Source organism: Eublepharis macularius, chromosome 2, assembly GCF_028583425.1.
Source record: "Eublepharis macularius isolate TG4126 chromosome 2, MPM_Emac_v1.0, whole genome shotgun sequence".
In the NCBI taxonomy this organism is placed as follows: Eukaryota; Metazoa; Chordata; class Lepidosauria; order Squamata; family Eublepharidae; genus Eublepharis; species Eublepharis macularius.
The window spans coordinates 119,093,823-119,119,734 of record NC_072791.1 but is presented as its reverse complement, the minus strand read 5'-3'; the positions used below and the strand labels follow the sequence as shown (position 1 = coordinate 119,119,734).

General features: G+C 41.1%; 1 long non-coding RNA gene across 1 annotated transcript in view; it reads right to left on the bottom strand.

The window, feature by feature from the left end:
* Positions 1-500: 500 nt before the first annotated feature.
* Positions 501-25,912, bottom strand: part of LOC129323789 (uncharacterized) — a 42,917-nt gene continuing 17,505 nt past the window's right edge. Inside the window, exon 3 of the long non-coding RNA XR_008596486.1 lies at positions 501-577. This is a non-coding gene — a long non-coding RNA (uncharacterized LOC129323789). The remainder of the gene's footprint in view (positions 578-25,912) is intronic.

Here is a 25,912-nt window from a genome sequence, read left to right as displayed (position 1 = left end):
TGCACATAGGAGTGGCTGTAGTGATTCTGGGGCCCTGGGTAAGAGGCAAGAATGCCCCCTAACACCCTCTTTATTTCTACCCAATCCTCTCTGAATAAGAATAAAGCACTCAATTGCCACAATGCACATTCCTTCCATATGCACAACAGTATGCATTTTGATTTTATTCAATTTTTTCCAGCACCATTTTCCTATCACCTTCACCTGCCATTAGGGTTCCTCCAGCATGGGCCCTAGGTAATTGCCCAGGTTGCCCACAGGTAAGACTGCCCCTTGGAGGACATGTATAATGCACACTCATACTAGTCACTGGTCTGTCTTTCCTACCCTACAGCCACAAGAAGCAGAGCACTGTTAGAGTCCAATGCAATGAAGAAAAAACAACAGTTAACACTTCAGGGGTATAGCATAACTTTAAGCCAGAATGAATTGTGAGAGTTTAAGGGAAAGAAATAGCCGAAGTAGGCAGTAGTATCATATAATGAAACAGAAAAACAGCACAGAGGCACCAGTCCTTGGGAACAAGCAGTGTGATGGGCATGAGATGATGGATGACTTCAGAAAGCCCCACTAGAATCTGAAATATAAAAAAAGTACAGGTAGCATTTCCCCTTTTGTTTGCCTTGATCAATTTCTGTATCATTAGAGCGGACAGTATGAGGTAAGCATAATGCTGACCATCAGAAATAGCAATACTTAACTTCGTCCATCTAGAGAAATCCACTTTAGAATCCCTTCCTATCAACATCCTCATGAAAATAATCTGTTAACCTTCATAATAATGAATGATTTTATACATAATGGGGGGAATCTCTTTGTGATGGTTTCTTATTAGCAACAAATAGCCTGTTTTGATTGTATATGTCTACAGATGGCAGAGTCTTGGCTATTGTTCATTATGGGAGAGGAATGTACTGGCTTCACTAAGACTGCTAAATATAATCACGCTAAATTTACTGATTTTTATTCTTCATTTATTTGGACTACTGCTGCAATTACTTATGCCCTGCCTTGTTCAAAACCAGAGCATTATTTTGGTCTGTCTTTTGAGAGCCATATTTCAAACATTGCAGCATTTTTTGGTCTTTTGTTGAACAATTCTGGACTTCACATTTTCCACTTTGAAATATTTTTACGCTAGACATAACCTTCAGTTTTATCAAGATGGTACACTGTAGTTCCTTCCAAAATGACTACCCAAAACAAAATGTATTACAAATCATGTTTGTAAATAATATCAGCAGTAAATATTTGGTAGTACTTTGAAGTTGTGAATATGTTAAAATCTGTATGAAATGGTATTCATGTTGCAACTATATTCTAGAATGGCCTTTCACATACACAAAATAACATGTGGAATAAAGCACTCTAATAGTGCTGTCCTGAACTCAGTTACACTCTTCTAAGTGCAATTAAGTCACTAGACTTAGAAGTAAGTAACTCTGCTTAGGATGGCCCTGCAAATTCAGTGTTCGGGCGTGTGTTCATGCCAGTGTTGAGAGAAAAATGGCAAAATGGGCCCCTTAAGGACCTTCTTCTGGAATTTACTCAACTAGCTCAGATCCCAAGTTTCTGTCAAGTCTGGTAGTGCCAACTTGAGAAGCTCTACATATACAGCAATGTGCATACAAGGTAGGAGCTTTTTACATACCCATTGTCAGTATTGCCACTGACAATATTTTGATTCATAAAGGAAAGCTTATTTCCTACTGGACCATGATGGAATCTTGATAAATAATATCAAATAATCTGAAATGGTTGAGATGCACTTAAAAAGAAAATAAATGGTCGATACACATTTGTATGAGTGCTTTATGATTCTATGGACAACAATTCTCACAGGGTTGCATGCATGGTAGTAGTGCAATGTTCTTTGCAAAAGAAGACCTGTGACACATACTGCTGGACCCTAATTATATCATGTCTTTACACAAGACATCTTACACGGGGACACTCAAGTGACTTACTTTCTGTGAGGTCTCATATTCAAGTGTACTCTGTTTCCCTAGCACTGCATGTGTATCCACAATAGGAGAACAAGCATAAGATCTTTCACTTGAGCGTCCCTGTGTAAGAGTCTCTCTGCATGAGGTAAATTGAAGAGGATGCTCCAGTGAAGGGAAACACAATGTTAACCAGAAAGCTGAGTTTTAAAAAACAGATCAGAAGGCTTTGTCAATTTCCCCTCTCTACAGAGCTGGCAAAGATAGCTGCTCAGAGGGTTTGTTTATTTCCTCTTCTGAGCAGCTATCTTTGTCAGCTCTGTAGAGAGGAAAATTGACAAAGCCTTCCGATCTGTCTTTTAAAATTTGACTTCCCAGCCAACATTGCATCTCCCTTCACTTGAGCATCCTCATGTTGTTCATCTCATGTAAAGAGACTATTAGTACGGTTGCTATGACAGGAAACTTCCTGCCAGTTACCCAGCCACCACTAAGTCAGCTGGGAGGAGAAAACTGAAGAAAAAAATCACTGTTGGCCTATTGACATTGTGTTATTTCCAGAGAAAACCTCAAATACCATGATGTCTGGCATCTCTATAAATTATCAGAAACTCTATGGTACCATCGAGCTTCTGACAATTCCTAGAGAGGCATAACATCTCTTCTGAATTTTCCCTGGAAGTGAGATAACACCAGCACACTGACAGCACCCCAGCCTTCAACTGGTTGTCAGTTATTGGCTGGTAACCCTATGCCGTAGTGTGAGAGAATGGAAGAGCAGTCCTAAACAGAGTAAGACCATTTTAAGCCCATTGACTTTAGTGGGTTTAGAAGGGTGTAATTCTGAATAGAACTGCACTGAGATTTTCAGTGATAGGCCCATTTTTTTTAGTTCCTATGTTTTCTAGAACAGTAGTTCTCAGCCTTAAGAACCACTTGAAAAACAGGTAATCAATAAAATTGCAAAGCTTGGGATCCACTTTTACAGGCTTCTCAACCCACTTTTGGATTCAGGACTCACAGGTTTGGAAACATTGCTTTAGAGTGCTAATCCACAAAACTGGGCCTTAAAGCTGAAAAAAGTGCTTGAACTTCTACATTTAACACAGTTCCCCCTCCCCTGTCATGCAATCTGTCCCCTCCCAGCCCTACACCCTGGCTTTGAGCTTGCATGCTGAACAAAAAAGGACATTGTTGAATGGTTTAATTACCATGTGATTAGCTCACATACCTATACAAATACTTATTTTCTAACACAGTTTAAATAAGTGAAGGTTTGTCCAGCATTTTCAATTATTCCACCTTGTGTTTATTTATTACATTTTTAAAATGTTAAGTCTTCTTCAGTCCTCTTTCTTTCTTTTGCTTGTTTCTGGAGTCACTTTTCTAATTCTAATATAAAAGTATATTTTAAATAAAAATAAAATAAATACAGATGTCTTAAACTACTGGGCTATAGTTACTATTTTTCCAGTATCATTCACATAATGAAGCTGTAGTGTTGTTGAAACGTTTTATCTTTCTCATAAGACTCATACAATAAGAGTTGCAAAGGGTGGGGGATGGAATCTCCAGATTGGATTAGTGTCCACAATCTCTGTGTGTGTGTGTGCATGTGCACACGCCACCATCTCTTAACACACACTTGATCCAACAACCCTATCCATGCATGCCTGGAAAATAAGAGCATGCCTGGAAAATAAGAGCATTAGTCTACCATTCAATGTAGACTAATGGATCCAGTCTTAGGGTAGAGGAAGTTCCTCCAACCTAAGGAGCCTTCCTCCAATTTAGTGGCACTTCTGTTGGAGGAAGGGTGCTTAGGTTGGAGGAAGGTTCAAACTTTGCTCAGTTGAATGGTAGGAGCCACACCTCTGTGTATTAATATGTAAGTAAAATGGGTGCCATGTAGATGATGTAGTTGCTGTCTGATCAGCAGGGGTCATTTCGCAGAAAAAGAGCTGGAGGAACTCATTAGCATAACTCATTAGCATAACTGATTTGCATATGCCACGTCCCTTGACATCACCAGAAGTGTGTCATTAGCATAACTGATTTGCATATGCCACACCCCCTGACATCACCTATCCTGGCTGTTTTGGACCCAATCCTGGCCATTCAGGGCCGAAATTGGGCCCAAAATGGCAAAAAGGGGGTGAAAATGGCTGAAAGGGGGCCCAAAATGGTCAGGACTGGGCCACTGCTGAGTGGGAGAGTGATGCACCACCCGTCAGAGGCTCGATCCAGGCCGTTTTGGCCCCAATCCAGGCTGAAACGGACACAAAATGGCCGAGAGTCCAGTGGGCGGGGCTACCTGACATGTGACCTCTTTGGGGAACTACCGGAACTGTGTTCCTGTGTGTTCCCCCTCGAAATGAGTCCTGCTGATCAGTATGAATGAGTTTAGCCTAAGTGAATTAGAACTGATGCTTATGACCCCCTAAATGGTAATCTCCCTAAGCACTAAAATTGTATACTGATGGATCTGTCATACTCTGTGGATCTAATGTCGGATAATGGATCTTCTGCCCTACAGAAATGTCTCTTTGTGTGTATCTGAGTACTACTTGTATATTTGTAAATAAAATAAATATTACAAAAACACAAAAAGTCTCCAGTCTAACTAGAAGGAACACTAATATCTGTTAATCAGTTGTAGGTCAATGGTCATCTCGCAACACATCATAGTGAGCATTTATCAGTCTTGTGCTATCTCTTCAAAGCTGACTGTAATTTGGAATCACTTTTCTGCTCTCTGGCCTCAGAAGGGATATTCCGTCATAAAGGGCTTTAGAAGAAATCTAGTCTAGTTTTCAGCTTAGAATCGGAATTTGATCTTGAGAAAACTACATGTGACAGAAGTAGCCACGTTTGTTCAACTTCTTTGAGTGGGTTCCCTGTTCATATCTCAAACTGGTAGTAGCTCACCTTATACACCAAAATGTGCACATGGGGTTGAGAAGGCTGAATCACCCATTCCTCCTTCTTGCCACCACATGAAGTACTTTTGCCTAATCATTCACTTATAAGGGAGTAGGTAAAAGGACCGCCTACTCCTTTACGAACCCATCCAACCAGTGAGGTCATCTTTGGAGGCTGTGCTTGATGTGTTCCAAACCTTCAAGACTAGATGGTGGCAACCCAGGTGAGACCCCTCTCAGTAGTGGCACCAAGGCTCTTGAACTCTCTCTCCAGTGAGATTTGCCTGTCTCCTTCTGTTGCCATCTTTTGCCAGCAGGCAAAGATTTGTTTCACCTGGCATTTCCTCAATGATCCCTCCTCCCTCCCCAGTGTTTTAACTGTTGTGTTTATCTTTTGTATTCATTTTAACCTCTGGTTTTAAATTGCTTTAATTATGTATTTGTGTGCCGATTTTCATTTGTGTTAATTCATTAGCTACCTATGAAAACAGAAAGACAGAGTAAAAATCTTGTAAATAGAACAAATAACAATAAATAAAAAGGTATATTCAAGCACAGAGGCTAACTCTGCTCCTTCAATTCCAGTTCTTGTTTGCACCTGAGTGTCATGCGGCTTTAATGGCATTTCATATAAAGAGACAGCCCTTCAAATAGTACAGTGTATAGCCTTGTTCTAGGCTGTTGGCTTGATTCACTAAGCTTTAATTTACCAACAGGTGAATCAAGCCAACGGCCTAGAACAATGAGAGTGCTATCTAAATTAAAAATGGAAGTTTAACCACTTATTTGAGTTGTAGGAGGTGGGGTGATTTGATGAAATGGCTTCCAGGATTCAAATGCTTTCCCCACTAATTAGTCTGCTCAACTCATGGTGATGGGGGATACTAGTCCTTATACATGAAAAGTATGGTCTGATTGAGACTGTATATATAAATAGACAGAAGTTGATCTAAATGCTGCACTACCAAAATACCCTCTGCTGACCATGCTCTTAGTCTGCAAATGATTTTAGCATTAATGATTTACACCTTCCTACTTATGGCAAGGATGGTGCATACCAACAAAGAAAGCAATAGCCATGAGGTAACTTCTAAATATAACTTCTTGACAAGATAAAAAAATCCCTTTTTTCCTTCTTTCCTTGCAAAGGAGAGAAGGAAACCAAGACAGTTTCAGTTCCAAACCAACCACACATCAATTTGTATCTGGTGATGGGATTCTTCAGGACTAATGGTTCTAATTAAGTTTCAGAAGACTTGAGGTATATAATCAAACTACAGTTTGATTAACCAAAACCCAGTCTACAACCATGTACCAGATAATAGCTTAAGGCGTCCTCCCCTGGGACTATCCATACAGCTACAACGAGATCACAGGCCTTTTCTGTAGTTGGCTCAGCCCTTGGGAATGGCCTTCCAAAGTAGAAAAGGAGGACACCTCCACATGCTACGGTTAGGAAGATATGTAAGGAAGATATGTTTAGGAAGATATATTTTAGACAGTATTTGGTAGACAGTGAATTTTCCCAGCAGATTTGTAGATACTGTATGTTTTAATTCTTGTACATTTTAAAATTAGATTGGTAATTTGTGTATTTCAATCTGTTTTAATTTTGTTAAATTAATTTCTGTTTTGTCCTTGCAAGTTGGTTGCTGCATTGTTCAGTGCCTTGACACCAGGGAGAAACAATGGGATAAAAATCTTTGAAATAAATAAAATATTCTTAGTTTAGCCAAAGTTTCATATCATGAACTCCTTTGCAACCCATTTCAGTGATCTCAGCCCTGTTTTGATTACAATACCTATTACACATGTTACACTTCATTTTGCAGGCACTGTAACTTATAAATGGATTCACCTGGGTGTTTCTGAAACCTGAGTCCTCATGGATTAGGAATGTGTGATACCTTTCATATAAAATATCAACGGGCTTTAAGTCACAGCTTTGCCCCTAGATACTTTGCCATGGCACTACAGCACCAATACTAGGACGATACATTCTTATGTACACGTTATCAAACTATGATGAGGGTTGGAACATATATGTTAAAGTATACCAAAAATACCTTTTTAATATGTGGCCTGGAATGGTATGTTTGTCACCATAACTTTCCATGCTGAATCTCCAGCTTCCACACACATTATTAAGGAACATTGTGTGGTGGTTTCCTTGACCTTAGTAATGTCTGTTGCACTGGTTGCCTGTGTTACTGCGCTGTTACATAACCACACAATCTGCACTAACCACATAATTAAAATATTTAGATATTATCCATTGTGGAAGCAACCACAGTGCTTAAAGTTACATATAAGTGGGGCTGTAGTGTTTCTATTTAACCTGCCTTAGATCTTTATTACACCTCTTCTTACCTTAAACGTCCACCTCAAGAGGGCCCTGGTCACAAGCAACAGTTCCCCTCCCCCCAGAGCTTCAGGTATTCTCTACTTTACTTGGGTTTTTTTACCTCAAGAACACCTTCCCACTGGGGTTTTTATTACACCGCTAATGCTAACACCAGTTGTGGTGTTATGTGACCTATATATTGCTGCCTCCCTGACTTCCTCAGCATTTTCAAAACATTTTCACTGCTACCACAGGTTTTCACCTTAGATCTCTTCAGTCTAAATGGTATTATAAGAAGGCTTATTTATAGATAGTAGTATGACAGATCGATCAGTGCCTGGGGGTGGAGGCAAGGTGAAAAAGGATCCTATTTTCCAAATGGAACAGGTGTTTTGCTTAACCAGAAGTAGAATTCATTTAGAAGTATATATGCATGATGTTTGCAGGGTACTGATAAGTGTATTGGTTTTGGAATAGGTTCATAAGTTTGCTAGTTTCAAAATCTTAGATACTAATAGCCAAATGGCCCTAAATTGCAGCTATGTAAATCCACGGATCAGAGCTGCCTGGAAACAAAACATATGTTTCAGCAACCATAGGGGGACCCCAAGGGTTGCAGAAAAATCTGAAACCTGAAGGAGGAAATGGGGAGGTTTAAATCCCTCTCAAAACACCTGAGTGAACAGAGTAACAGAGGCCAGGACATGGCAGCAGTAAGACACCTCAGGCCTTAGTGAGGAGGCAGCAAACCACTCCAGCTTCAGGTGCAGCAATAGCTAGCTGCCCATGTCCAGGTGCAGCAGCAGCCAGCCACTCCACACCCAAGTGAGATGGCATTGAGCCAACTTAGCACCCCTTAGGAGCCACAACCCAGAAGCCTGCAAGAAGGTAGGCAAAGCAAGACCAGCTAATAGGGAGGGGCCTCACTCCCTATTATGATTTTGTCACCCCCTTGTAGCTATATGTTATTAAAGGTATTTTACATAGTTCTTTACTTACAGAATAATTCTCTTCCCTCACCTACACCAACACAGACTGACTCAGGCTTCCACAGAGATTGCCTGACTAAACTAGATTTTCCCTTTGTTGCCACTTAGGCTCTTTTCACCCACAACATAGAATACTCAGACTTCTGTACAGATTGACTGAAATAGATAGAATCACTGAACTAGATAAAATAATATCTGAGATACAGAGTGACAAAAACTTCCCCTCCAGAACAGAATAAATACTGCAGTTCACTCCACCCCTTAGGATACATCTACTGTCCAATCACAGCACACCTTACTCACTGATCCAGCTAGGGTTGCTGGTCCCCCAGCTTCTCCCCCCCACACCAATCACCTGGCTGCTGGTCAGGGGGGGGGGGGGTAAAATGTAGGAACAGACCTCCCAGGGTGCACTCCTGGTGCTGCATGACAACATCGCTCCCAGGAATGATGTCATCGCATAGGCTACAGGAGTGTTCCCACACTTTGTGCCGGGCCAATTTGGGCCCCAAATGAAATGTGAAGCATGGGATAACTCCCAGGAACTGCATGATGATGTCACTCCCGGAAGTGATGTCACTGAGCCATACCGGGAGTGTGTGTATGCTTTCACATGCGTGAGGGCATTCCAAAGGTGAGTGCTGGGTCCCCCCTCCCACCAGGAGGGTAAGGGTACCTGGCAACGCTACACCCAGCCCCCCTTTTTCTCACATCAGAGGCCAGCACTTAAACCCACAGGAACAAATATTCACTCCCCCCCCCATTAATACACAGACATAAAACACAAAAACTTCTTTCCAAGGCAAAACATTACAGGGGCTCTTCCGGGTTCATCCTGATCAGGTAATGAAAGATCTATCACCTTGCTTGATGTTGCCCAGCCAATATGATTTGACTCTGTTCCATCTGCTCCTTCAAAAAGAAAATACTTTTTTCTTATGAAACAAACGGCCAGGCTACAAGTGACAAATGACACAGGTTGGACACTTGTCAGCTTCACTCAAGTTTTAATGGGAAATGTAGGCAGCTTGGTGGAATGTTGGTCAAGTGACAGTTGAAAAGTTCATTGGACAGCAGTCGGAGAGCCAAGCTGCAAGAGCAGGATGCCTACATTTCCCATCAAAACTTGATGGAAGCTGACAAGTGTCCAACCTGTGTCATTTGTCACTTGTAACCTGGCCCATTGACAAAGTATGTGGAGAATCATGCAGATAGTGGCAGACAAAGGGAAACTGAGGTTACCTCTATCCTTAATTCTGAATCTACAATGGCATTAAAATAATATCATAAAATAGCAGTATAAATCTGATCAGCGATAAAAAGAAAAGAGTGGGAAGAATCAACAAAAACCTGATAATTTTTTAAAAAGTTTTTATATAGTGCTTAAATCTCATCAAGCTTAGCATCAAGTGAATACATGTGGGAAGAATGTGAGATGGACTTGAGAAGGTTTTGACCATTATTCTTTCCCAATTAGCTCGAACAGTCAGATTTCAAATGCTGAACGGAATACTGGAGAGGGGGGAAGTTCTGATGCAGTTTAACACTCAATAGCCAACTGAAAAAGAGGGGAGCTAGGTTTTGGAGGGAGAAGGGGTAGGAGGTATTTTCGAATAGGAAGGGAGTCCAATAAGGACTTTAGAGGATTGTTTAGACCGGCAGGGTTTGGGTGCTTTTACTATAAAAACACTCATGTGTTACTGCTTGTCTGGTAATTGTTTCCCAGTTTGAGCCTCTCAGAGCCAAGCTACAAGTGACGCCTGACACAGGTTGGACACTTGTCAGCTTCCCTCAAATTTTGATGGGAAATGTAGGCGTCCTGGTCTTGCAGCTGTAATGGAGAGCCAAGCTGTAAAACCAGGACGCCTACATTTCCCATCAAAACCTGAGGTAAACTGACAAGTGTCCAACCTGTGTAAGGCGTCACTTGTAGCTTGGCTCTCAGAAAACATACTTTGTAACCACTAAGCATAGATCACCTAGCTCTAGTAACTTCTGACATCTGTCATACTAGAGTGGAAGAATTAAGGGGTATTCTACAAGGGTTTTTTCATCACTTCTGGCCCCATACTGTTTATGGTTATGCCCTGATTTCTGCACACTTTTTTGCCTTTAGTTTTTGCTATTTTTTTTTGTTTTTTCCCATTTCCTCCCACTTATTTTGAGACCACTTTTACCTCAATCTTTTTTTGAAACAGATTCTGAGTTGCCTTTATTTCTCATGCATAATGTTTCCTTTAGTTGTTTTTTCTCACACCCACTCCCACCACATCTAACCCACTTTTTGACAATTGGATATTTGTCATCATCAAACCATTCTTCCTCCCTCCACCTTCCTTTATCCCATGTTCCTGATTTCATTTTCTGTCTTTTTGTAAGCTGCCACTGCCTGGGCACCCTCCTGTTATTTTATGGCCATCCTGTTGGATTTACGAGGAGGACTTCTCATGGACTCAGAATGGGTGAGGGAGGGCTGCTACACCGAGTTCCTCCTCTTACTTCTGGGTAGTGGCTGCCAGCGCTCCTCAGCTGTTCCAAGTTTTCCTCCTCGGCCTGTTTGGCCTGTTTATAGCACAATATTCCAATGATGACCCTTCACAGACAACCCTCACCCTTCCTTCTCATCCCTCCTCTCTTGAACTGGGTGGAGTGGTTCAGCTGATTGGCTTGGAGTCTGCCCATCTACCTTGCTCCTGCTCTCCTCCAACCTGCCCCGGCTGTTGGGCTTGGTGTTGCTGCCATCTTCTGGCCTCTATGGGCCTGTCGCCAGCCTAGGGCCTCCCAGACAGCCCTTTGGGATGTGTGCTCAACCTGACCAGGCTGGATGGGGCCCTGTAGTTTGTGTGGCTGGGGAACATTCCATCCATGCTGACATTGACCCCATGTTGCTGGTCTCTGCTTTGCCCAGCAAGGAAGGCAAGTCTGTCTCTGACTGCTCACAGCACACCACCCCACGCCAACCATGCCCACCACTGCTGCTGGCCTTTGCACCTCCTCCTCTGCCCTGGGTGAGTGCCATGTGGGTGAAGGGGGCTTTCCCTGCTTCTGTGCCAGTGCTTGGTGGGGCTGGGGGTCCAAGGGCATTAGCAGTTGCTGCCATAGTTCCCTTTTTATCTCTCTTTGGCTGAGGGGCCACTCTCCAGGGTGCATTGTTGGCACCTTGCCACTGATGGAGCTCAGGGGCATCATCCTTGAGTTCAAACATCCTAGACAATTCTTTAAAAATCATCACTTTCATATGACTGTATCAATATACCTTTGTAATAATAGATACAACAGGTTCTCCAAATTCTCAGCTTTCATTCTTAAAACAGCAAATCTCCCCAAGTCCCTTGGGGAGGTAAAAGGAAGAAGGCATATCTCAGGCAGTGTATTCATTTTTGGTCTTTTTTTTAAAAAAATGAGCCCTTATATTGATATGTCAAAAATAAAAAGGGAGGATGCTACAATACCAATGATGATGACAGCACCCTCACTTGAAAATCATGATTATTTTAGGCAGGTGAGGAAGAAAATAAACTGACCCCACAACTGTAAAAATGCAGAGGGCAGATGTGTAGAAAAACCACATCCAAAACAATTCCAATACTTGTAGATTGACTGCTTTAAAAAATCAGGAATAAGTTGAGTGTGCAGAAAAGCCCTGTCTGGCTTACAACTTAAATAATAAACTTAAGTGTCCATTACCCTTGATGACATTTCTGTTCTTATCAACCCATATAACAGACAGCAAACTCTATAGGATCCAGGGGGGAAGGTTCCTGATCAGTATCGGTTGTGCTCTCTGTTTTAAGATTAAATGATTCAGTGTAAAGAAAAATAATTTTTAAAAACCACTTTGCCTCACACTCCTGAAGCTGAAGATGGAACTTTTAGCAGAAAAAGAGGGTGAGGTGGCTCATAATCCTCCAACCTGAGGAACTTGTTTTAGGGTGGTTAGATGACATATAAAGAGTGAAAGGCCTGGATCAGGGGTTGTGTGACAGGATGTTCCAGAGTTGAGGTGCCACAATAAAAAATGCTATGTCTTCAGTAGTTCTCCACCTCATCTCTGAAGTGGGGAAACCCAGGGACTCTACAAAAGATCTTAACTGCAGAACAGGCATATTCTCTAAGGCTTTAAACAAACTGGTTCCAGAAACTTGAGGACTCTGAATCAAAGAACCAGCATTTTGAATTATGCTTAGAAACTAGCTGGCCAGCAGTGTTGTTTTGTCAAAACTGTTTTTCTGTAGTTTATGCTATCCAGAAATCTGCCATGCTTAGAACCAACTGCAGTTTCCTAACATTTTTCAAAGGCAGCCCCATGTAAAATACATTGTTTCATCTCATCTGGATGAGATCAGAGTTTGGATAACTGTCACCAGATCATGTAACTCAAAGAAGGACTGCAGAGCCAAGGGTATGGCTCAAACAGCACTCAGAAATTCCAGATCTAGTTATCTAGGACAGGGTGACTTCTCATTCTCTGATTAGATATACTATCAAACAACAGCACCTCTACCTTGTCTTCATTGAATTTCAGGTGATTAGCCCTCATCCATCACATTACAACTCCAGACAGGATCGCGTGCATACACAACTCATAACAAAAAATGATGACTTTTTTTTTTAAGATGAGGTCTCAAGAGTGGTACAGGAAGGGGAGGAGGGTGTGGCTACACATTATTGTTCAGCCCATCAGGATGCAGGGGGATAAAGGAGATGATGAAAGGCAGGGCTTATGCCAAAGAAAACATTCTGCACTTCAAAAAAGCAATCTTTTAACTTCACTGTAAAAAAAAATTGGGGTATGCGCTTATGGAGAAAAAACTCAGAAAACCCAGGAAAAAAATCAATTCTTCAGCAGATGCAGCCTTTCACTGTGCACAATATTGAAAGCAATTTGAAGACTTAACTGAGGTATTTTTGCCATGCATGTGGAACTTGGGATAAATCAAAGCTGTATGGTACCAGAACCGACAAAAAAGCCTTGTGCGGAAATGCTCTTATTCGGAATATCCACTGTTTCACTTGAGTCTACTGAATAGAGTTATATGTCATCAGAAACTTTATGGTATTTAATTCCAGGTCTACATATGACTTTCCCAGTTGATTCATGTAAATATTAAATACCAAGAAAATCCTGAAAGACAAGTACAAGTGCCAAGGGTATCAAGCACTATTCCCCAATACCACCTTCTGCTACCAATATACCAGAGGAGAACAGAACCAATGGAATGCAATTCTCCAGTCTACACATTATTTATATATCTACTTATCTATCTATTTATTTAGGTCATTTATAGTCCACCTTTCTCACTGAGACACAAGGTAGATTACACAGTGTGAAATTAGTACAGTCAATATCAAGGATATTTCAATTAAAATGCCATAGGATATAAGATATAATAGTATATGGTGGTAGAAATTTGAAAAACAAGTATAAAGCTGAGGAGAAAGATTAAATCTTTCTGAAACAAAGCATACTTAATTTACATGAAATGCTTAACAGTGTGAAAACAATCTAGAAGGCACATGTCTACATCAGCAGACAGTACCCAATAGAGTATAATCCCTGTCCCTACCAAGCTATCTCTCTGAGCAACTTCTTATGATACAGACCAAAATCTAAGTAGAAAACCCTCCAGAATAATTCAGTTTTGCATAGTTTGCAGAAAGCCAGGAGAGTGGGAGCTTTCCTGACCTCCTCAGGCAGTCTATTCCATAAGGTGGGGGCTACCATAGAGAAAGCATGTGAGCAGGCAGCTGTTGATTTTGGTCAACTGCAAGGTGGTATCTGCATAAGGTCCTGTTCAGATGAGTAAAACTGCCATGGCAGAACACAGGAGGAGAGGAGGTTGCACGGATATGGGGGGGCAAGGCCATGAAGGGCTTTGAATGACCTTGAATTGAGCCCGGTAGCTGATGGGAAGCCAATGGAGTAACTGCAGAATTGGAGTGATAAGCATGTTCCGTTTAGCTCCTGAGAGCAAAGCTGCAACATTATGCACCATCTGGAGTCTCCGAGTCAACTTTAAGGGGAGACCTATGTAGAGAGCATTACAGTAGTCTAGTCTCGATGTCACTGTGCCATTAATCCAGGTGGCCATATCGGCTGTGTCAAAGTAGGAGCCATCTTTTAGGCTAGTCTGAGTTGTGAGAAGTCCTTTTTTTGCAGTTGTATTTACTTGCTTCTCTGGCTGCAGTGCTGGATCTAGTCTAACCCCATGGCTCTTAACTGAGTCATCCAGGTCAACAGAACCCCATCATAGGTTGGAAGCACAATGTCCTTCAAGATCTCTGCTTTTCTACTCAGCATTTCTGCCTTGTCTGGGTTCAATTTCAATTTGTTTGTTTTCAGCTAGTTGACAACAGCTGTCAAGCTGTGACTCAGTAACTCCACTACATCACCAGGGGATTTGGATAATGAGATATAGACCTGGGTGTCATCTACATATTCATGGCAGCCAATTCCAAAGCTACAAGGGAGTTCTCCAAAGGCTTTACATCAGCTAGTCCAGAAGGATACCATACTTGATGGTATTGAAAACTGCTGAGAATGCCCCCCCCCCACCCACTGCATCAATAGGGTTGCAATCTTTTTCTCACTCTACTGGTGAGGTCATAATTCAAGATAACTAATGCTGTTTCAGTATTAAACCAAGCCATAGTGAAATGGATCTTAAACAGCTAAACAGCAGTAGCACTTGCAAGTGGCAGGTGCTATATCGGACATGGACTAATAACATGAATATTGTGGCTGGACTAGATACTGGCTGTGAAGAAGCATTGCTGAAACGAGCATATTAAGAAGCTGGCAGGCTCATTGCCAATCTCCCGGCCAACTTGTTGGCCGAATGCGGGGTGAGTTTCAGCCGGAGACAGCATTGCACATTGGATTTATTTGCAGTCAGGAGGAAGCTATGAATTGGCCTGCTGACTGAGTGCCACAGATGCCATTGGGCTTTCAGAAAATATAGTTCTCAGAAAATATAGTTCTCACAAGTTACTGGACGGTAGGAAGAGGACTGTAACAAACTTATGGACTGAAGAAATATAACGGACTGCAAATTAACATTGATGAAGATATATATATTTATTGCATGTATTGTATACATTTACTGAACGGCATATAGAGATATTATTTTGTACACCTTGTAGTGTGTTTTGTTCGGGTTCTGGGATTTCTCTTGTGTAGGTTGGTTAGAACTGAACCCCTCCGCTCTTGTGTTAGCTTAATTGTTAAGTATAGCGGAATTATGTCGGATTATACAGACATGTTTGCTTTCTCTTCGGAGGAACGAGAAAAAATATTGTCCATTGTTCCTACTATTTCGGAGAGTCGGGGCACGGCCCCGACCAAAGATTGGGACTCACTGTTGGAGCATATGACTAAGGAAACTAAGTTGCGATTACATGCGGCGTCCCTAACTGAGTATTGCAAAGAGCATATCATTCCTCGTGGATTGAGAATGAATAAACCCCCAGGGATGTATAAGGAGGATGAGACCTTTAAAAAGCGCTGGGCTTCCATCCTTAACAAATGCTCGTTTGACTTAATGTTGCTGTTGATAGAGAGGATAGTTAAAGAGAAAGATGAGGTAAATGTAGAAATAGACCAACTAAAGGAACAATTGAAAAGCACACACACTAGTGAAGTCTTTGAAAGTAGAATTGGCGAATTGGATAGGCTGACTAAGGAATGTGAAAACAAGTTAAAGGAATTAAAATTGAAAAAGATTAACAGAGACAAAAGGGACTACAACTTAGGTAATATATATGATTGGAAGGAGAATAGAGCCGAGAGTCACTTGGGCTAAATTGCCAACTGAGGGATCGGATTATGAAACCACTGATCCCTCGGATACAGATCAGTCTGGAGACGAGCAGGGGTCTCGTACTTTGCGCAATAGAACAGTCCCGAGATTACCACCTCGTTTTTTAGATCAGGGACGTCGGGCCAAACGCGCGAGATTCAAAACTTAGTCTTTAACTTGTCGGATAGGATACTAACAGATACAGAAACAAATTTACTCAATAAAGGTTTAGGATTTGTTCCTTCTCCCAAGTATAATGCATTTCATACGAGAATAGATCTCTTCAAATTGTTTCACATGCTAAAACTAAAAAAAATTTTTGGAAATGTGACGACTCCTTTAAGACAAAATTATGGCATTAAAACAAGAACCACTTTTACTCCCAACATCAGTGACAGTCTCATTGAATCCTTTGAGAAGGTAGTGGTAAGCGATGTGACTAGACTGGAACAGATGGAATGCAGAACATGGCAAAATATGACCACTCAAGAACGTATAGCATTAAGGGACTTATGTAATGATGAGTCCATTGTAATAAAACCGGCAGATAAAGGTGGAGGTATTGTGGTTTTAAATGCCTCAGACTACATACAGGAGGTAAACAGACAGTTGGCAGATACGGCAGCTTATAAACCTATAGATCACGATCCACTGAGGGACATTAGTAGGGTCATTAAGATTGTGCTGGATGAGGCATTGGGTCTGAATGAGATTTCACAACAATTGCATCAGACCTTAATTAAAAGTGACCCACGCACGCCAGTTTTCTACTGTCTGCCAAAAATACATAAAGGTACTCTGCCCCCCCCCCCCCAGGGAGGCCGATAGTATCCAGTACGAATTCGATCTTGGAACCGCGGGCCATATGCCTGGACCATATTCTGCAACCATTCGTCACTAAACTGACCACTTACATCAAGGATACAACTACCTTTATTAGATTTATTGAGAATCTTCACATCCCGGCTGATGCCTATCTCCTGACACTTGATGTGCATTCACTATATACATCGATTCCACACGATGAGGCAAGGAGAGTAGTTGAAAATACTTTAAGATCCAGAACATCGGACACCCCTCCCACCCCGTTTTTACTTATTTTACTTAATTTGCTCAGTATTAAACCAAGCCATAGTGAAATGGATCTTAAAATATTCACCTTCGTTAAGAAAGCCTGGATCTGCCATATGTTTAAGCCAAGAGTTCAAATAGTTCAACAACAGGGAATGTCTTCTTCAGGAAGGGTCTTTCAACTGCCTCTAATGTCTATATTATCCTTACACAGCTGAGAAGATACTGTCCTCTGTCCTTTATGCAGTGTTCTGCCTTAGTTTTTCCTCAGTACATAAGAGTGGGTTTTGCACTGGGCCACTTAAAACCACCTATTGCTATGCCTAATATGAAGTGCATTGTGTGAGAGCAGATGCAGTAACATGACACTGTTCACCTCAAGTAAATTTACTCAAGTGTGTGTGTGTGTGTGTGGCAAACAAAATTAAAATTACATGGTAGCCAAACTGAATCTCAATTATATCGGAATTAGTACAAAAAGAAAAAAAACTATACCCAAGAGCCATGCAGTGATGAGCTAGGGTATATGGTACAAAACAATACAATAAATGTAGTAAAGAGGAATGTAGCAGACAAGAAAATACTGTAAACTGTTTTGGTTTGCAAATCTGGAAGCAAACATGATTTTCTTGTTCAGCTCCACCCTCCACATTCAAGCGTATAACTAAAATAGTCAAATGTGTTTGTGTGGAACATAAAACATTTAGTGCAGGCCATCTTCCAAATCCAACTGCCTTAGTATAATTACTTCGGCATCATCCTTTTTGGAGAGAACAGGGACTGGTATCACCAGCTGAGATACTAGATTATGTCTGAACAGGAAACATATTGCAAACAGCTTAAGGAATAGAGACTACTATAACACATGTTTTGATAATGAGTTTCTTTCAAGACAACGAATTTTTATTGGTATTCAGAAAGGACAGTTTTTAAAAAACAGATAATGACTGGCAAAACAGATCAGAATTTCTCTGAGGAAAAAAAAGAGGAAGGGTTCCTTTCAGTTTATTAAGTCTATGAACTTCCTGGAACACTGTAATGAATGCTAGATTTTAAGATAAATTACTCTGATAACTGATCTGTCTCTCTTTCCCCTCCTACATTTAGAATTCTAGAAGATACTTTTGAAGCCCATCCTTTTTTTTTTACACAATATCCAAAATTCTGATTCTTATCAATATACAATATACGTTTTGCTTCTCACTTATGCAAATCAAGCATGTGACTCCTTATATTTGCACCATTTTCTGTTTCCTCACTTTGATTTCCCCCCATAAAATATATAACGTTTTCAAAATAATTTGTCTCCAGTTGAAGCTCATTTATGTCCATGAAATTTTGTTCCTGAAGTTCAGCACATCCTCAGAAACAGCACAGGGAACAAAGCTGGGTGTCTGCCATGGGGGACACTACTACACCACCTCTTCTATAAACAGAAATGTATTTCTGTTGGAGGAAGTATGTGGTTGGATACATGCCACTAAATATAACCCTTTGGGCTTGGCCCTGTTCTGGAGTTTGTCATGGAACATGTTTTTGTCCTTTTAGGAGTGCTGTAGGAAATAACTAAGAAAAAGAAAAGGAGAGAGATTTGTGAGGAAAAGAAGTGAAGAGAGAGTTCTGAGGAGAAATGGAGAAGATTAATGTTTAAGGAGAGTTGTTCGCCACGAACAGAACAGTGACCAAGTAAAGCCCACCCACCCCCACCCCTGAGATATTCTATTTTAAGCACTGTTTGTGAAGTATAAATGTTAACCAAGAGGATCTGTGTTTTTTGGTATGTGTGGATATATTGTTAATAATTCCCACTGGTCATGAGATATGGAAGTTGGTGCACTGAAAGCACTGCTATTTTCTCCCCTCACCCCTCTCCTTTCATTAACCAGCCCAGGCCCCATAATTTCTTATCTCAACTGGGGTTTATTTATTATTCATTTACTCAGAAAATGTACATGCCTCCTAGGGTTGCCAACGTCTAGATGGTGGGCTTATAACTGATCTCTAGGCCACAGAGATCAGTTTCCTTGGAGAAAAAGGCTGCTTTGGAGGGTAAACTGTATGGCATTATACCCCGCTGAGGTCTCTCCCCTCCTCAAACCATGCCCTCTTCAGGCTCCACCCCCCAAATCTCTAATAATTTCTCAACCTGGAGCTGGGAACCCTATTCCTCACCAAAGAACTGCTCAAGGTTGCTTCCAAAACCATACCAATTAAGGATGATTCAAGATTAATGCAATATGTAATGTAATCCAGGGGCATAAAAGAGCATAAAACAACCAGCAGGATTGGTGGAACAAGGTATAAATGTATATGTGTATGTACTTATGCATAGGTATAAATGATGTACATTGTATGTATACACACAAACACACACACATATTTTACTGCTTGTATTTTATATGTATGTTGTAAACAGCCTCAAGTACCAGTCGTGGTGGAGAGGTGATATATAAGATGAATAAATAAATAAATAATATACATATATGTATACACATATACACTGTGTAATAAACTATACAACATGTGTGCACCATGTTAACTAATTTGCAAAATAAACATGAAAACCAGAGGACTGAAATTGTTTACAAAAATATGCACACATATAGTAGTAGAGAGTACCCTCAAGTCATAGCTGACTTATGGCGACTCCTGGTGGGGTTTTCATGGTAAGAGACTAACAGAAGTGGTTTGCCATTGCCTGCATCTGCAACCTTGGTCTTCATTGGAGGTTTACTCACTGACTGAACCTAAGAAGGATCAAACCCTTACATTTCACTCCCATAGAAGTACCCTTAAGGTACATTTGCACATTCAATGAAACCTTGCTATCTTTACAGGTTCCAGTTATCTGCTCATGGACAATCAAAAGCTTTCTAATCTATCCAACTGAAATATCCAACAGTTTTCTAATAGAAATGTCAAAAGGATACTTGCAATTTTGGTTTTATTTCGAATATCTGAAGAAGAGGCATTTTTCAGTTTTTAAAAATATAGCGATAAGTATATTGGTTGGTAAGAATTTTGACAATTTGTGAGGATAGGAATAGGGTAGGCTTAGAAGTGATTAGACATGCACATGATATTTGCATTTCTTAGTTGTAAGAATATGTATTAGCAAGAAAAGAAACTCCCCACTATGTGCATATGTGCGCACACATACAAAATTAGCTTGTGATCATTGTTTGATTCATTCTGTGAATGTAAATTACTAAAAATATGAAATCAGCTCAGAGAACTTTGGATGGAGTTGGCAATAACCCTATGTAATTAAAGAATATTTTTAGATGCCCTGCAACCTTGTTCCAGTAAGACCAAGTATAACAGTACTGGTGCAGACAATAAATGCCATTCTCTACCCTAAAATATGCTAAATTCCCTAAGACTTTGTCTCTAAAGACACAAAAGGACAAGAACACCTATAACATACCTCAATGGCCACATTCCCACTGATTTCCATGGAGAAATAACATAGTTTACTAATGACAGATAGGATAGCTATGCATTTCGTTTTTAAAATACTATACTTTGTTTTCTAATAGCACCATTGCATTAAACGTAAGGAAATCACAACAGCTCTACAGTTCACATTGTCTCTGACTGTATCTGGCAACCCTCAATTTCCAGAAATGTCTCAAGTCAGAACTGATATTTTAGAACAAATTTAGAAAAAACATTACTGTTTCTAACTTTACCAGGGTTCTCCAAAACCTACTAAACCTCCCCCTGACACTACTCTGTTAGTTGTGATTTTGGATCACGTGAATCATTTTTTAGAAGATAATTTTTGGCTGAAAATATAATAAATATATACAAGTAGAACATAATGACAATAATAGATGATAGATATCTCAGCTAATAGCTTGGCATATATAGTTCTGGAAGATGAGCAGGGGAATGATCCCCTAACGATATGTCTATGGACTATTTCAGTTACAGGGCTGCTACTGGCTGAACCACAGTGATTCACGATGAAGAAAGTTTCTTTTTTAGTCTATTTGACATAATGGGGGGATTTTAGTGTTGTTATGCAGGAACTGGCTCCTTCAGTGCATGTCTAATATGGGAACATTATTAGCATTATTGTGCTGTGATTGGTTAGTGTCAACAGTATTTGGTAGCATTGCTGTAATTGAGGATCACCAGTACGGTGCCCAGAGGTTCCATGGTGTTCACCAGCACCTTTTCTGGCAAGCATGTGTGAGTGGTCCCAGGGAAGTCTGTCCCAGGGTAGGAGAGGTCCTGTGACAGCTGTCCAGGCACACAGGAAACCTGCCTGGGCACACTTCGAGGAGCATTGGAAGACTGGAACAGCTCTGGAGCTGTCAGCCAGACTGATGTTTCCTGGGACCCCAACATCATGACAGCATTCACAGATACAGCTGTGGCCAGTGAGGATATGCCTCTTTGCTGGAGACATCAGAAAGGTGGAAGAAATCATGGGTGTGGCCCATGGTTAGAGTTGGCTTTAAAGGCTATTAGGCAGCACAGCTAGGGGTGGCTGGTACCAGAAAGGGAGGAGTAGGTCACCAAGCAAAGCAGTGAAGCTAACTCACCTTGGCAAGAATCAATGGTCAGTCTGTTTGTCAAGGGTGGTGTGCTCCAGCCATTTGCTGCAGGATTCCAGCTGAACATCAAGAAAAGTAATGACCACCAAGATATCACACCATTTTAAAGCTGGTGATGAGGAAATTGAAATTGTTCAAGATTTTATGTTCCTTGCCTCAATCATCAACCAAAAGGGAGACTGCAACCAAGAAATCAGAAGATTGAGACTTAGAAGAGCAGAGAAGTGAGGGAACTAGAAAAGATCCTTAAAGATGAAGATGTCTCTCTGAAGACTAAGATCAAGATAATCCAAACTATGGTATTCTCCATTACTATGTATGGATGTGAAAGTTGGACAATGAAGAAAGCTGACAGGAAGAAAATTGATTCATTTGAAATGTGGTGCTGAAGGAGAGTTTTGCTAATACCATGGACAGCCCCAATTCAAGATTCTTACATGTGCACGCTCCAGAGAACCCAAAAATGTCACTTCCAGTGTAAAACCAGAAGTGACAGGATCTTTGGGAGGGGGGCAAATCTGTCTCTAACACAGTGTTTTCAATATGCTTGGGGCTGATTTGGCCCTGCTGAGACTCCATAGCATCTGGTTTTACACAGGAAATGTAACCCCCCCATTGTCTCCACAAATAGGAGGCTTAGGCTTAATCATATGTGCATGGGAGTAAATCCTATTGAATATAGTGGTAATTCTTTTAAGCAAACATGCGAAGGACCATGTATACAATTGCTCTACTTGATTTTATTTTTAAAGAAATGAAAATTGAGTCCGAGAGTTCATTCCAAGGCAGGGCAAGGTACAAGGTGGGATCACAAGCTTCCAGGCGCAGAGCTGCTGGTTGCAGGGAGTGGCAAACAAAGTTGCTTTCACGCTAAGCTCTGCTCAGCATCTTCTTCCAGTTCCTTGTCCTCCGAGGAGGACCCCATGGTGAGTGATAAGGTGTCGGGCCAAGACTGATTCACGACTAGAGGGGGGCACGATCCAAAAAAAATTACCAATCAAGCTGATCTGGGATCTGCACTGGCGATGATCCCAAATTAGCGATCCACACCGATCATCTCCCGTTTCCAATCTGTGGATCAGGGATCATGGATCATGGAGGCCAAAGTGGGGAACGCTGCTATTCCCAGCTATGTGGGAAGGTGGGTGGTGGATGTGGCTGCCGGGCCCGGCAGGCACGGGGAGACAGCGACAAGCCACCTTCCCTCAGGGAGGGGGCGTTCACACACACTTAGAGCAGCTTTTTCAGCCAGCTTTTTTAAAAAAGCAGGGACAGAATCCTCCATTCCTCCCCACCCGATTTTAAAAGCAAGCAGCCAGTCTTCCAAAAGCATATTTTAAACACACACACAGAGCCGTGAATGAGGTTTTCCCACAAAATACAATGTTTTAAAAGCAGGTTAAAAACAGAGAGTGACAGACAGAAAAACAGCCATTTCTCCTATAAAGCCCCATTTTTTAAAAAAGCAAAAAACGTTTGGAGTGTCCATGGCTACAGAACACCCCCTTCCCCCTCCCTCCCCTGGCTGTCTTCTCCCAACTGGTGAGTGCTTTGCTGCTCCATGGTTGGAAGGAAGCCTTGCTGATCAAGGAAAACTGGGCTTCGATTCGGGTTTCCAGGGCAACAGAAGGAGGGCAAACACAGCTCAGGCAAGCCCCTGGCTCCGTTGCCAGGGGAATAGTTTGCTGGCGCCTGAGTGACTGGATCCCCGATCAGATACCGATCACCCCGATCAAGCCCCGATCAAGCCCCCCCCCCCCGACCGCTGGATCGGTCGCCGTGGACGGCACCGATCCGCTGGGTCCCGATCGCGTGAACGCCATTATCGTGGGTATTTTTCTATCGTAATGCCGATCGTGCCCATCTCTATTCATGACAGACCAGTCCCTATAAGTTATGCTAAGAAGTCTGAAATCTGTGTTTTCTAAAACTAATATTGCTGTTAACACTCTAAGATAGCCCATCCTTTTTACTGGGAATTAGTTTTGTTATTGTTCTAAATAAATAATGTCATATAAGCTTTGGACAGAAATGTGAAACGCCAACCATCTTCAGCTCAATTAAGTATTTCTATGTGCAAAAACTCTTTTTTTGGAGTATTCATTTCTGAATAAAATTAGGATGAAAGTGCTTAAAATAATGATATAGTTATTGCCTTGGCCCATCTCTGTTCGGTAAGAAGTTCCAGGGCAACATAAGTATGTCTAATTTCCTTTGGATGAAAGAGCACTGGAAATATGAAGTTGGACCCTCTTGGGTGCAAACTTGTTGTTATGTTGGGTGCAAACATAAAGAATACATCCTATATCAACCCCATCAGTCTCTTCTGATCATGGGAAGTTGTCTTCTGGGACAGCAGCACCCATGCGACTAATAGACCAGTGGTTTGGGGGCTGTAGGGAGGTAGGTAAGGGGATGAAATCTCCCTCTCTTTCCTCTTTTGCAAGCTCCAGCTCCACTGGTGCAAGAGGGCTATCCCATCGTCTTTCCTCTTTTCAATATAGTCCCTAAATTTTCATGCTTTCATTCCCATCCTGTGGAGATGGGAATGTGGGAAGGATCTGGGAATAACTGTGAATACCTTCCTATGATGAATCGCGATGGGGTGTGTGTAAAGTTCCAACAAGTTACAGCTGACTTATGGCAACCACTGCTGGGGTGTTTTAAGCAAGAGATTAATAGAGATAACTTGCCATTGCCTGTCTCTGCATAACAACCCCAGTCTTCTTTGGTAGTATCCCATCCAAGTACTAACCCAGGGCCAAGATATCACCTATAGCATTTTCAGGTGGATAGTATTTACAAATGATAGATGGAAGAGAGTGGCTTGCCTGAGGACACTTGGTAAATTCTAACTTCTTGGTAGAAGAGATTTGGGGGTGGGGGGTGGAGTTTGTAAATCATAGCTCTTTCTCTTGTCTAGTCTACCATGCCCATGCTATCTTCGGGGCAGGAAACTTGCTTTTTGGAATAAATGAAAAACTGATAATCTCATAATGTTGAATTTTGTGCTCAAATGTAATTCTCTGACTGCAATGCATGATCACAGAATCACAGAAATACACACAAACCTGCTTTTTTGTACTTGATGGCACAGACATTCATTTGGTTTAGATCAACATTTTGGATGATGTGTGCAAACAGTTAAAATAAATTAAAAAGAAATGTTGCTTTCCAAATAATTGGCTTACTCTACATAAACATTATCTCCTAAAGTACACATTGGCTCAAAATATTATTACTGTATGTTGAACAAATTCCAGTGTGTCTCTGACGTAACTAAACTAAGTAGCTCGTAAAAGCATGAAGAAACAGCGCAAGCTTCTTTAATAAGTAATTAAATAAGGAAGCATCAACAAAACAGATCCCTGACCTGGATTGCCCAGGCTAACATGATCTCAACAGATCTCAGAAGCTCAGCAGGGTAAGCCTTGTTTAGTACTTGGATGATCACCAGAGGCAGGCAATGGCAAACTATCTCTGTTCTTCTCTAGCCTTGAAATCCCTGTGGGGTTGTTATGAGTCAGCTTTCACTTGATGGCACCTCACACACACAACAAAACAGAGAGTTTGTAAGATTAAAAAAAATAAAAGTAGTTGTAATTGAAAATTTTAGTGCGTCACTATTTGGTTTTATTTAAATTTTAGACAATCAGGGTAAAAAGATTATATTATTAGTCAATATAATAGAGATAACAGATGTATAAGAAATTTTACACATTCCTAAGTCCTCCTTTCTTCACATATATGCCCTACAATGTGGAGCAGGAGCAGTGGGCCCTGGCTGAAAAATGTGAACATGTGCATTCTTCATTATGTGAGTCTTCCCCATGGAATCAGCAGCCTACTGGAAAAACTGATGCCTATTATGTAGGAAAGACCTACATATCAGTGCCACCCAGGTGTTTTGTGTTATGTACATGTGTATCTGTGCCACAATAGATTGTACTATATTGAAGTGGTTCTCACACTGGAAGATATGAAGAAGACTAGTTCCATCCTTGATCCAGAATAAAGGTGGGTACACGGGATGAATGTTGACCATGAGATGATACTTGAAGACTTGGAGAGAAAAACAGCTCTTTTCAATTATTAGTTTAAAAGTATTTACAGTGCTATAGGTTGTAGTGAAATGGACAAGGAGCAACAGTTGGTTTAGGCAATGATTACCTCAGAGAAAAAACATGACACGCTCCTACTATGTAATTCTTTTTTATATATATATATTTTTATTCTTTTTAACATCTAAAAACAATAAACTACAAAAAACTACAATAGTA